This window comes from Taeniopygia guttata, chromosome 30 (assembly GCF_048771995.1).
Source record: "Taeniopygia guttata chromosome 30, bTaeGut7.mat, whole genome shotgun sequence".
Lineage (NCBI taxonomy): Eukaryota > Metazoa > Chordata > Aves > Passeriformes > Estrildidae > Taeniopygia > Taeniopygia guttata.
In genome coordinates this window covers 2988210-3000360 of record NC_133055.1, presented here as the reverse complement: position 1 = coordinate 3000360, position 12151 = coordinate 2988210, and the positions used below count along the sequence as shown (strand labels likewise).

The 12151-nt window shown below is 57.3% G+C and overlaps 2 protein-coding genes across 2 annotated transcripts in view; one reads left to right on the top strand and one right to left on the bottom strand.

Moving 5' to 3' along the window:
• LOC140680256 (uncharacterized) overlaps positions 1-12151 on the top strand; it is a 1118524-nt gene that overhangs the window by 228695 nt on the left and 877678 nt on the right. The window lies entirely within an intron of this gene.
• LOC140680875 (uncharacterized) overlaps positions 1-12151 on the bottom strand; it is a 490116-nt gene that overhangs the window by 176753 nt on the left and 301212 nt on the right. The gene's annotated exons all lie outside the window — the stretch shown is intronic.

Genomic DNA, 12151 nt, shown 5'->3' with positions numbered 1-12151 from the left:
GTGGATCCTCTGGTGCATAATCAGCTCACACCTCCTCCTGAAGCTCTTCCCACACTCCGAGCACTTGTGGGGCTTCTCCCCATCATGGAGCTGCTCAAGGACCACCAGCTCTGAGCTCTGGTTCCATCTCCGGCCGCCTCCCCGGCCCAGGGTGGGTCTTTCCCCCTCAGATCCCCGTGATCTGCGTTTGCAGCCCCTCCTCGTGTGGGATCTCCGGGGCTTTTCCTCCCCGTCGGGTTCCTGTGCTGTGGAGCCGCTCAAAATGGCCTCTTCCACCAGGTTCTGCTGCGGGGATTTGTCCTCCCTGCTCTCCATCCTCAGCTCCTGCTCCAGGGGAGGAAGGACAAGGAGAGGCTCTTCCTCTTCCTCGCAGCCTCCCAGGGGCTGGGAATGGGAAATCCTGGTTTGGGGGAAAAAAGGGATGAGCACGTTGAGTTTGAATCTCCCTCTGTCCCAGTCCATCCCTAGAAGTCCCTGGCCACCTGGGCTCCATAAAAACCTCCCAAACACTGAGATCCAGCCCTGAAAAAGCCTCCCAGGAGTTCCCCGTCCCTGCTCCCTCCCCTTTGCTGTTCGGGGCTCCCCCCTGTCCCAGCTGCTGGGGTCACGCTTGCATTGGGGGTCCCTCTTCTCCTCGCTGCCCGCCCTCCCCAGGCTGCCGGGAGTCCCAGCAATCCCAAAAGCTCCCCCCTCTTGGCTCTCCCCATTCAGGGGTGCCGGGGCTGTTTGGGCTCCCGGGCTCCCTTCTCCCTTTCTTCCCTGCTCTGGGCTGCAGGGGCTCCAAGGAGTCCCCCCAAGGGGCCTTTTCTGCTCAGCTTCGCAGTTTTTCCTTCTCCAAACATCCCCCCAAAAAACCCAACCCAGGCACCCCCAGGAGACCTGGCCCGAGCTCCCCCTCCCCGCTCACCTGCGGGATGGGGGGCGATGATCCCACAGGTGGGGGCTGCAAATTCAGGCAGGGCTGACCGCGCGCTTCTCTCTGCTCTGCTCCATCCGTCTTTAAACCTCCTCTTCCTCTTCCTGCTGCTCCTCCTCTTCCATCCCTCCTCCTCCTCCTCTTCCTTCTCCCTAAGCCCACCTCCCGCTCCTCCTCCATCCCTGCCCTTCTCTCGCTGCCCTTCCTTCCCCCTCCTCCTGCTCTCTAACCCCACCGCCTTCTGCTCCCTCATCCCTCATCTTCCATCGCTCCTCCTCCTCCTCCTGTGTCCCGTCCCCTCCTGCCTGTCCTCCTTCATCCCTTCCCTTCCATCCCCCCTCCTCATCCTCCTCCTGCTCCTCGCTATCCCCACCTCCTTCTCCTCTTCCATCCCTCCCCTTCCATACCCCCTCCTCCTCCTCCCCATCCCCACCTCCCGCTCCTCCTTCATCCCTGCCCTCCCCTCCCTCCTCCTCCTCCCCCAGCAGCAGCGACACCCTCGGTTCCCGTTCCCGCAGCCCCGGCAGCCCGCGGCAGGAGCGGGGATGGAGCCGGGACAGGTCGGGATGGGCAGCGCGGGGCTCTCGGCTGCTCCCAGCCGCTGTTCCAGGGGGGAACCCGGCCTGGGCCAAAGGAGAGGCAAACTGGGGAAACTGGGGGCTGCACATCCAAACTGGGGCTGCCTGGGGACCCTGCCTGGGCACTGCCGGCCCTTGGGGCTCCTCTCAGGAGATCAGGAGAGGGGAACACAGAGAGGGCTCAGGGATGCCAAGAGTGGCAGCACTGGGAAGGACTGGTTTGTACTGGGATTGTACTGGAATCATACTGGGAGCAGCTGGGCCCATGCCAGGGCAGACTGCAGTCACCCCGAGGGAGACTGGGATCGTACTGGGATCATACTGACACAGAGTAGGAGCCTACGGGGGCAAACTGAGACCATGCTGGGGGCAAATGGGATATACTGGGAGTGACTGGGAGCATGATGAGCGTGACTGGGAGCAGCTGTGAGCAACTGGGATCATGCTAGGAGCAACTGGGAGGAACTGGGAGTCACTGGGTGCCTGCTGGGGATGACTGGAAACGACTGGGCTTATACTGGGATCATGCTGGAGGTGACTGGGATCATACTGGCAGTGAGTGCCACGACACTGAGGCTGACTGGGAGCGGTTGTGAGCAAATGGGATCGCGCTGGAAGGAACTGGGAGTGAGTGGGAATATGCTGGAAGGAACTGGGGGACACTGTGAGAGACTGGGAGGGACAGTGAGGGTGAAAGGGGCAACTGGAACCATGTGGAGCACAACTGTTTCATATTGGCACTGACTGGGAGCACACTGGCGTCATCTCTGGATCATACTGGGAGGGACTGGACTAATACTGGGAGTGTCTGAGAGTGACTGGGAACACACCATGCACAGCATCCCTGTACTGGGGGTGACTGGGAGCAACTTGGAGCACTCTGGGAGCAAATGGCATCATACTGGGATTGACTGGGTTGATGTAGCTGGAGGCAACTGGGACCATACTGCGAGTGATTGGAAGTTACCGGGATTATACTGGGACCATACTGGGAGTGCTGGCATGTGACAAGGATCATACTGGAGGTTACTGGGCTCATACTGGTGATGAAAGGGAGCAACTGGGATCCCACTTTGGGCTACTGGGAGCAACTGAGAAAAACTGGGATCATGCTGCAAGCAAACTGGAGGAATTGGGAATGACTGGATGCAGGCTGGAGACAACTGGGACATACTGGGCATGACTGAGATCATACTGGGATAACAAGCACCTTACTGGATCACTGGGAGTGTCTGGGAATGACCACAGAGATGCTGAAGGCAACTGGGATTTACTGGGGATGTCTGTAACCTTACTGGGGTGACTGGGAACACACTGGGAACAACGGGGACCATGCTGGGGAGAACTGAGAGTGAGTGGAAGTGAGTTGGGTCTACACCGGGGACAACTGGGCATGACTGGGACCATGCTGGGAGCAACTGGGATCATATGGGGAGTGATGGGGTTGATACAAGGGACAACTGGGGGCAACTGGGATCACACTGGGGAGAACAGGAAGCAACTGAAAGCATGCTGGGGGCAACTGGGATCCTACTGGATCTTACTTGGAGCAACTGGGATCAGGCTGGAAGCAATTGAGGACAACTGGAGTGACTGGGAACATGATGGGAGCAACTGGGATACACTGGGAGAGACTGAAACCACAGTGGGGGTAAATGGGAACAACTGGAACCACAGTGGATGATAATGGGAGCAGCTGTGCCCATGCTGGATTCATACTGGGATCCTACTGGAACTGGCTGGCATCATACTGGGAATGACTGGAAGTGTGCTGGCTGTGACTGGAACCATGCTGGAGGTGACTGGGAGCAACTGGGCCCACACTGGGAGTGACAGGGAGTCATTCTGGGCTGGGCTGGAATCATACTGGGAGTGACTGGAACCATACTGGGGGGGACTGGGTGCAGCTGGGATCATCCTGGGAGCCACTGGGATTCCAGCAGGTGTGAATGGATCCTGGCTGGGGGTCACTGGGAGCTACTGGGCCCATGTTGGGAGGAAAATCTGGACACATTGGAAGCAACTGGGACCAACTGGAAGGTACTGGAACTGTGCTGAGGGGACTGAGACCACAAATGGGGAAACTGGGTTCATACTGGGAGCGACTGGGACCACACTTTGGGCAACTGCCAGAAACTGGGATCATGCTGGAGGCAACTGGGAGTAACTGGGAAAGACTGGGATCATTCTGAGGTCACCAGAACCTTATTGGGCCAACTGGAATATACTGGGAGTGTCTGTGACCATACTGGGGGGACTGGAACCACACTGGGAACAGCTGGGACCATGCTGGGCACAGCTGAGAGTGAGTGGGACCATGCTGAGTGGGACTGGGACTATTCTAGGGACACCTGGGATCATACTGGGAGGAACTGGGAACAACTGCAACTATTCTGGCAGCAACTGGGATCATACTGGGATCACAGTGGGACAGCTGGGTCTATGCTGGGTGAGACTGGGAGGAGCCAGGTCCATGGAGGGTGACAGGAATCATACTGGGATTGACTGGGAGTGGCTGTGAACAACTGGAATCATGCTGAAAGTAACTGGGAGGAAGTGGGAGGGACTGGGAGCATGCTGGGAGGGACTGGGATATACTGGGAGAGACTGGAAGTCATAGGGATCATACTGGTGGTTACTGGGGTCATGTTGGCATTGACAGGGAGCAGCTGGGATCACACTGGGGGGCACTGGCATCATACTGGGAGTGACTGGGATCATACTGGGATTACAGTGGGTGCCAAGGGACCCTGACTGGGGGTTACTGGGAGCTGCCAGGCCCATGCTGGGAGCCAAATGCACACACACTGAGAGCAACTGGGAGCAACTGGGAATGACAGGAGTCATGCAGGTGACAACTGGGATGTACTGGCAGTGACTGGGATAAAACTGGGGGCAGCTGAACCATGCTGAGGTAACTGGGAGTGCCTGGCAAAGACTCTGGGAATGTTCCAGGCAACTGGGATGTACTGGGAGTACCTAAGAACATGCAGGTGGTGACAGGGACCACACTGGGAGCCACTGGGAATGTGCTGGGGGCAACTGGGACCATGCTGGGGGCAAGTGTGAGTGACTGGGGCCCTGCTGGGGCAGACTGGGATCATACTGGACTCATATTGGGATCATACTGGGAGTGACTGGGACTATACTAGGAGCAACTGGGAGAAGTGGGAACACAGTGGAGAAAAGTGGGAGCAACTGGGACTTGCTGGGGGCAAATAGCGTCATAATGGGGAATGACTGAGAATGACTGGGCTCATACTGGGAGAAACAGGGATCCTGCAGGGAGTGAGGGGAAGTGACCAGGGTGATACTGGGACTGACTGGGCTCATCCTGGGAGTGCCCAGGAAACTGGAAGCACACAGGGGTAGGAACTGGGCACCTGCTGGGAGCAGCCCCTGGCGGCCCCGGTACCCCCGAACCCCTTTCCCGGCCATGCCGCCCCTCCAGCCCCAGCACCCCCCATTGCCGGGTACCGGCACCGCCAGGGGTCCCCCCTCTCGGGGTCCCCGCTGGGGCTCCTGGGGCTCTCCTCTCTCTGCGCTCCCGCCCAGGGAAGCCGCGGCTCTCCCGGGGCTCCCCAAATCCGGGGTCCCCCCGCCGCTCCCGCCGCTCCCGCGCGGTCCCCACGCGGCCCCGGCAGAGCTCGGAGGGCCCGGCCGGGAAGCCCAACCCGCACCGCGGGGGGACCCGCATCCCCCCGGCCCCGCCGGGGCTCTGCCGCCACCCGCACCGGGACCCCCCAAAAACACCTCCCGGGGACCCCCGATGTCCCCCCGAGGGCAGCTGCGGCTCGGCCTTGGAGCCCCGCCAGCTCCAAACATCCCCCCAAAAACCCCAAACCCAGGGAGCCCCGGGATATTTGGGGCCAGCTCCCCCTGCCCGGGCACCTGCGGGATGGGGGCGACGCTCCCGGGGTGCTGCGAGTTCAGGCAGAGCCGGAGCCCCGCGGTTCATCCTCCCCGCTCCTCCTGCTGCTCCCGCTGCCGCTCCGCCTCTTCCTCCCTCCTCCTCCTCCTCCCCGCAGCCGCGGGAGGGGCGGGGATGGAGCCGGGACAGGTCGGAACGCAGAGAGGGGTGGGGGGATGCCAGGAGTGACTGGGCTGTACTGGGATCATACTGGGAGCAGCTCCTGGGTGACTGATCCTACTGGGATCATACTGGGATCATACTGGGAGTGAGGAGGAGCAGCGCGGTGGCTCCAGCGCTGGGGCTGGGGGCGCTCCTGGCGGGCGAGGTGGAAGTGGGACCCCGGCACCGGGACCCTGAATCGCCATTGCCGGCACCGGGACCCCCCTGCTCCCCTTATCCTGCACAGGGACCCCCCTGAATCCCCCATTTCCGGACATCAGGGCCCTCTGCTCCCCTTTTCCCTGCTCCCAGCCTCTAGATTTCCCGTGTGCCTGATCCTGGAACGCCTTGGAACACCTTGGACCCCCATTCCTGCCTTTCCCAGCCCCCAGCCCCACCTTTGTGCAATACCAGAGACCCTCTGAACTCCCCCTTCCCAAACACCCCGGGTGTCCCCACCCTGGTACCCCTTTTTGGGAAACCCTGGACTCCCCTTTCCTGGGCTCAAGGACCCCTGGAACTCCCTTCTACCTCTCCATCCCTGCCCCCCCCATTTCCGTGACCCTGAGACCCCCCTGCACCCCCATTCCTGAGAACCAAGACACCCTTTTACCCCTTTGCCCGGCACTGAGACCCCTCTGCACCCCCTTATCCGCCACCAACACAACCTGTTCCCATCCCACACCTCTCCCAGCCCCCAGCCCCACCCTTTTCCCTACCTGGGACCCCTGGGCCCCCATTCCTGCCTTTCCCAGCCCCCAGCCCCTCCTTTCCTCACACTCAGGAGCCCTGGCACCCCCTTTCCTGGGCACAGGATTCCCTGGACACCCCATCCCAGCTGTCCCCGTCCCTGCACCCCCTTTCCTTGGCTCTCAGCCCCTGAACCTCCTTTCCAGCTCTGCTTGCTCTTCATGTCCCCCTTTTCCTTGGCCTGTGGACCCCCCTGGATCCCCAAATTCTCAGCCCCCTCAGCTCCCCAAAATCTCTGTGTCCCCCCAGTTTTCCACTCCCTGCAGTTCCTGGAAGTGTTTCTGTCAGAGCCCGGCCCGGGGGTCCCCCAGTCCTTGATTGTGGGGGACGTGGACGGGACCCCCTGCGAGCGCTGCGGCAGCGAGCGGGGCCGGATGGAGGCACAGACACCGGGGATGGGGGCGGGAGCTGAGCTGGGATATTGGGATAGCCAGAGCTGGGATTTTGGGATAGCCAGAGCTGGGATATTGGGATAGCCAGAGCTGGGATATTGGGATAGCCAGAGCTGGGATATTGGGATAGCCAGAGCTGGGATATTGGAATAGCCAGAGCTGGGATATTGGGATAGCCAGAGCTGGGATATTGGGATAGCCAGAGCTGGGATATTGGGATGGCCAGAGCTGGGATGTTGGGATAACCAGAGCTGGGATATTGATATAGCCAGAGCTGGGATTTTGGGACAGCCAGAGTTGGGATATTGGGATATCCAGACCCTGCTCAAGGACAGGAACCAGCCCGTGGCTGACAGTGACCTGGAGATGGGGCCGGTACAACCAGAGCAGGGGCAGTGGGGGGAGCCGGGGCCTGGGCTGGGATCTCTGGGAATGGAGGACTCTGAGGGGCTGGGATGGGATCTCTGGGGATGGGGGGGATCTGTGGGGCTGGGATGGGAATCCAGGGAGCTCCAAGGGGCTCCCTGGGGCTGGGACATGTCTCCATGGGTCTGTTCTCTCCTCATTCCCAGGTCTCCACACAGTGCAGGGGGTTTCCAGCTGTGACCTCCTGTCCAATGGAGCATCCATGGATCCCACCAGTACGGCTACGAGGGCTGGGATTTCATCTCCTTCCAGCTGGGATCCAGGAGCTTTGCAGTGTCCAACACTGCCGTCTGGATATCCCAGAGGTGCTGGGAATCCAGAGGGATCACGGTGGAGCAGATGAAGCATTACCTGGGACACACCTGTGTGGAAAGGCCCCCAAAATACATCAGATATGGTCGGGAGGCTCTGGAGCACAAAGGTGGGTGTAGGAAGGGAAGGGCAATTCCTATGGGAATGGGGGATTCAGGAATGGGGGACTTGGGAATGCAGGAATTGCCATGGAATTTCCATGGCCAGATCTCAGTCTCATCCCAGTCAGGTGAGAATTCCATGGATGGATCTCCTCCCTAACCCACTGCCATGGGAATTCCATGGGGAAATGATTGGAATTGATAACCAATCCAATGAGAGCAGTGCAATGAGAAGTAATCCCTGCTGGGATTCCATGGGACATCGATCCCAATCCTTTGCCCAGGCCGGCTCTGCTGTGCCCGTGGCAGCACCAGGGGAGTGCCCTGTCCCTGCCCTGAGCCCAGCACGAGCCTTTCCTTGGGTGTTCTGTGCCCTGCCCGGGGCAGGAGGGCACTGCCGGAGCGGCTTTGGTGGCCCCGGGCACCCAGCTGGGCTGCAGCCACTGCAGGGGCACCTGGGGAATGTTCCAGAGCAGAGCTGAAAGCAAACAGCAGTTTCTGGAGGGGATTCTGCCCCTGGGCCTGTGCTGGGAGCCCAAGGGCAACAGCCCAAAGTGCTGGGGCTCAGTGTCCCTCGGCCAGGCCGTGTTCCCTGGCTGTGCCCTGTCCCTCTGATATGCCCTGTCCCTGTCCCCTGTCCCTTGGCTGTGCCCTGTCCCTGTCCCCTGTCCCTCAGCTGTCCCCTGTCCCTCAGCTCTGTGGGGCAGGTGTGGCAGCAGGACCTGGGGCAGCCCTGGGGGAGAACAACCCTGAGCCCCAGCTGGGCCAGTTCCCCCAGCTCCCCCCAGGCCACTCCCAGCATGGGCCCTGTGGCTCCCAGTCACCCCAGTATGGTCCCAGTCACTTCCAGTTACACTCAGTGTGATCCCAGTATCATCCCGGTCACTCCCAGTGTGATCCCAGCATGATCCCAGCATGTTCCCAGGTGTTCCCATTCACCCCTATAATAGTTCCAGGCAGTCCCAGTATGGTTCCAGTCCTTCCCAGTATGATCCCAGTATGAACCCAGTCACTCTCATTATGGTACCATTTGCCCCCAGTAAGGTCCCAGTCACTCCAAGTCACCCAGTATGATTCCAGTCACTCCCAGTATGATTCCAGTCACTCCCAGATAGTCCCAGTATTATTGCAGTAACTTCCTTTATGGTTCCTCTGTGATCCCAGTCACTCCTGGTTAATGCAGCCTGGGGTCCCAGGGGTCCATCTGACCCCCGGGCTGCCGCTGCCGTGGGTGTCCGGATAGCGCTGCGCTGTCAGGCTCAGCCTGTCTGGGTCCCTCGGCTCAGCTCCCAGCCACAGGCAACTTACCGAGCACTTCTGGGGTGATTTCAGCTCTGTGAGTTCAGTTCTCAGTGATTTCGCTCTGTGCTCACAAGTGCGGAATCCGCGCTTGCCGCGTCCGAGGGGGAGCGAGGGATGGGTGGGCTCCACGGACCCCGCGGGTGGGTGGGGTGGTACAATGTCTGTGTTCCCCGTCCCAGGGACTGAGACAGGAATGTTATCTGGCAAATTAGCATTTGAAGGAACAGTGTCTGTTGAGAAAGATAAGGGTGGAATTTCCTCAGCAGAAGGAAGCTGCAGAGAATTTGTCTTTTCGACTGCTTTGGTAATTGAGTGAACTAGAGGTAGAAACTTAGTTACAAAAAAGTTTTCATTAGTTTGAAAAGCGTATATTCTTGTTCCTGCTGTGTCCCAAAATGACTCTAAACCAATAGTGTGTGTGTTAGTATCTGGAAACTGGGAGATAATCTATTCTATAATTTAAGTCAGTTTTTGAAAGATTGCCTTTAGAGAAAGAAAAGCTGTTAGCAGATAGGATTTCTAGAATTTGTAAAGATAAGTCTCTTTCGTTCTGGGATCGTTTTAATTTACTAGATTTTGATCCCATTCCAGTTTTGTTCTCTTCCATACCCCCAGCAGTAAAAGCAAAAAACAAAAAAGGACCCAAGATAAAAGTGCATAAAAAGGCTGTTTTAAACCTACACTTCTTCAGCCAAATGTGGGTCAAGGAACTGCTGGGTGGGTGGTCTGCCGTCCAGCTCCTGAGGATACTGATATGCAAATTCATTGGACGCCTCTTCAGAAAACTTCTATAAAGGAGGAGTTACCTTCAAGGGGCCATAGCCGTCCAAGGCAGTAACAATTCACGAAGAATGCTGCTCTTAGCGGTGCTAGGATGCCAGTGCTCCATTCATTGTTCAGGCGGCCACATTATGCAACCTGGGGTCCCAGGGGTCCATCCAACCCCGGCCGCCACTGCCGCAGGTGTCCCGGATAGCGCTGCGCTGTCAGGCTCAGCCTGTCTGGGTCCCTCGGCTCAGCTCCCAGCCACAGGCAACTTAGCGAGCACCTCTGGGGTGATTTCAGCTCTGTGAGTTCAGCTCTCAGTGATTTCGCTCTGTGCTTGCAAATCCTTGCAGACACACAGGGATAGAGAGAGGAAATATGTATGTGGTTCCACAGCGATGTCCTTTATTGCCAGCTCCTCTGAAGGGATGCAGTGACAGCTCTTCTCCAAATTGGGCAGAAATGGGTGTTTATATGGGGTACTGGGGTGTCAGAAATTGTCCAGTTCCCAGGTTTGAGGAGAATATGACCTAGAGCCTTACAGAGAGATAAGAAGGGTCTGAATGCAGAAGAGGGGCTTCTTTGGTCCAGTCACCGTGACTTAGGCATTTCTTATCTTAGGTGAGTGACTGCCAGGGAGGCCTTGCAGGGCCTCTGACTGCTACAGTGGCACTGCAGAACCTCATGGAACCGTGGGTCAGTTGTGACAATGTGGGTCCAAGGACACCATGGTGGCACTACGGAACCACAGGGAACCAAGGGGCCATTGTGACACTGTGCTGCCTCATGGAATCAAGGAGACCACTGTGAACTCAGTGACCCCAAGGAACCAAGGGTCCATGGTGACCTTGTGCAGCCGCAGTGTCACAGAGGAGCCGCTGTGACACAGCGAGGGCACACGGAGCCCAGGGGCCATTGTGACACATCAGGGCTTTGTGGAACCACGAAGCCATTGTGACATTGCAAGGCCTCATGGAATCACGGGGCCATTGTGACACTGCAGAAGCAAGGGGAACATTGTGACACTCCAGGGCCTCATGGAACCAAGGACACCATTGTGACACTGTGGGGTCCATGGAACCAAGGGAACATGGAACAGATCTGGCTGGCTGGGCCTCCTGGGGACCACCTGACCACCTTGGAATGTTGAGGGCTGCTTCTCATCTGCCCCTGAAGCACTGGGGCTCTGGGCTTTCCTTCCTATGGGAGAGAACTGTCCTTCTCCTCCAGGGAACCAGGGCCAAAACTGGAATTTCTTCTCCAAATTTCCTTATGTAAAAGGATTGTTCCCAGATGAAATCTGCCAGGAGAGACAGGTCTGACTGCCTTGACCACCCAAGGGTCACCTCTCATCTGCCTTTGAAACGCTGGGACCGTGTGCTTTTCTTTCTTATGAGAAAAAAACCATCCATCTTGACCAGGCACCCATGGCCAAAACTGAGGATCTGCCTCCAGAATTTCCTATATCCAAGGATAGCTCCCAGACAGAAGCTGCCAGGACTGACAAGTCTGGCTGGCCTTGGCTTCCTGAGGGCTGGCATTCATGTGCCTCTGAAACACCGGGGCTCTGTTCTTTTCTTCTTAATGTAAATAATTCTTCCTATCCAGGAACCCACAGCCAAAATTGAGATTCCACCTCCAAAATGCCCTGTGTCCAAGGATAGCCCCTAGATGAAAGGTATCAGGAGAGTCAGGTCTGGCTGGCTTGGCCTAAGGGTGCCCACCTCTCATCTTCTTCCAGAACACTTGGACTTGCACTTCTCTTTCCTATAGGAAAAAAATCATTCATGCTGTCATGGCCAAAACTGGGATTCCACCTCCAAAACTCTGTACATCCGAGGATTAATGCTTTGAGAAATGTTTTTTGTTGATTTAATGACCTATTAAACCTTTTCCCAAAGTTTCTCTTATCTTCTATGTTGCCAGAAAGGATGTTTTATTGTTTTGAGCTCCTGAGAATCTCTTGTTGGTATTTCTCCAGTGCATCCAACTCAGAGGACAGAAACATTTTAAATGTCCCATTGAGAGAGTTTTTAGGGGATGGGGGTCAGGGCTTGTGTGTCCTGCTTGGCACAGCCCAGGCAGGGCTTTCACAGCCCCATCCCACACTCCATTTCCCAGCTGGAGCCGCTGGTGCCTCTGAGTTCTGCTGCCCCAGCCCCAGGGACGCTCTCCTTGTCTGCCCATTCCCCCGGGGTCTCTGGGCAGGGATGGCCTCAGTGGGGGCTGCTGACATCCTCAGCAACTTGGAGGCTGCTGCTGAATTTTACTGCTCCAGAGGCTTCTTCAGCCTTCAGCTCTTCAGTTCAGGAATTTAGTGCCCCGGGGCTCATTAACATTCAGAATACCTTAACAAGCCAAGCCCTGGGAATCATTTAAGTTTTCAAATCTCTTGTGGTTGATTACACTATATTTAAAAGGACAGTGAGAAAAGATTTCTTCAGGTCCTGTTTAGTTTTTTTTACTCCTAATAAATTGATGTGTGAAATCTCCAATTGACACTGAATCCAAGTGCTTCCTCATGCAGTTGGAATAGA